At 38.9% G+C, this 1,536-nt stretch overlaps 1 protein-coding gene across 2 annotated transcripts in view; it reads left to right on the top strand.

Annotated features, from left to right (window-relative positions):
• stimate (STIM activating enhance) overlaps positions 1-1,536 on the top strand; it is a 13,529-nt gene that overhangs the window by 1,491 nt on the left and 10,502 nt on the right. The window lies entirely within an intron of this gene.

Genomic DNA, 1,536 nt, shown 5'->3' with positions numbered 1-1,536 from the left:
AACAAAAATAAAATCAGAATGATTTCCTTGGAATGAGAGGCAGCAGAGGCTGGCTGGTTGAGCGTCCAACAAAGCGTCAGTAAGCAACCAGCCGTGATCACGTTCATTTGACTGCTTTAGACATGACCTGTCAGTGGCAGCTCCTGCCAGCCAGTTGAAGATTGAACCCCCACTCCAAAATTGTGATGGTGTTTTCAGCTATTTGGACTCTCGTTCTGACAGCACCCATTCACAGCAGAGGATCCATTGGGAAGCAAGGTACAGTGTCGATGCTAAATTTCCTCAAATATGTTCCAATGAGGAAACAAACTCGGCTACATCAGATGGCCTGAGAGGGAGTACATTTTAGGCAAATTTTTGAATGAGTTATTCCTTCAAAGTCTGCATGAAATGAAAAGTCACCCTATCTGTTTTCTAAATATATGTTGTAGATCGTATTGTGAAGAATTGCTCGGTTTTTTGTTTATTATAAAAAAATCTTGACCTCCTAATATTTAATCAAAATGTCATAACTATACCTTCCGGTGAGAATGACAGACTTCTCTCTGGTGATTATATTCAGGACTTGTCCAATCATTTAGTCCACTTAAACTCACCCCCTCCAACTGCATTCACCTTGCCTCCGCTTTTGAGCAAAACGGCAACATCTCAGAATCTGATTAACAATGATGCATTGGACCAAGTTGTCGCCCTACATTTGTTTCCGATAATCTGTTACACTCATCATAATACGGAAGAAAAGATCTGTCTGTACTTCTATTTTATAGCTACATTGAAGGGACTTGATCAGTTCAGGTTGACTCAAGATTTAAGGGTTTGGTCTTAGAAGTAGGCAAGTCAAGGCTTGTTAGTGAATCATGCAGTGCAATGCTGAACCTGCATGCTCACCACTGTCAACCTTATAAAGACTGTGTGTGAGCACATGGTTTTTGCTTGACCACAGATCTTAAGTTGTGTAGGTCATTTACAGACCCCTGGGGCCCGTTCTTCATATGTCGCTAACTCAGTTAGCTGGATTTGATTGTTGACGATTTGGCATGCTCTTGGATTATTTGGTTCTTCGAAGCTCATCCCGGAGTTGCTGTCATAGCAACAGGTCTGTAAGCTTAAACCTGATCGGGAGCAGGCTTATTTCATGTAAACAGGATTAGATTGCATCTTTTTAAGCAGAATTGATACTTAAAATTTGTCCGCTACCACCACTACTTTATTACAAGCATACCCTACTAATCCAGGGACAATAATTTAAAATAATAATAATTAAAAAATAATTTTAAGATAATATAACAATGTTGTGTAGTCTTTAATACTATAGACACAGCCAGTTTTACTCACTGAAATATTTATTCGTCATAAAATTATTACTTCATAATTGTATTCGTGTTTTGCACACATGCTATACAGATAATGTAGAGTTGTGCATTAATTTGAGTGATGACCGCTATTATGGGAGTGGCTTGATGGAGGGCAGGAGATGCAGATAACATGATCTTCACCCTTAAGAAACTTTAATTAATGCTGTCACGTAACAAATCT

Source organism: Sinocyclocheilus grahami, unplaced genomic scaffold (genome assembly GCF_001515645.1).
Source record: "Sinocyclocheilus grahami isolate Dianchi unplaced genomic scaffold, SAMN03320097.WGS_v1.1 scaffold664.1, whole genome shotgun sequence".
NCBI lineage: Eukaryota > Metazoa > Chordata > Actinopteri > Cypriniformes > Cyprinidae > Sinocyclocheilus > Sinocyclocheilus grahami.
Note: the sequence above shows the minus strand (reverse complement) of the source record. Positions and strands in the feature narration are given on the sequence as shown.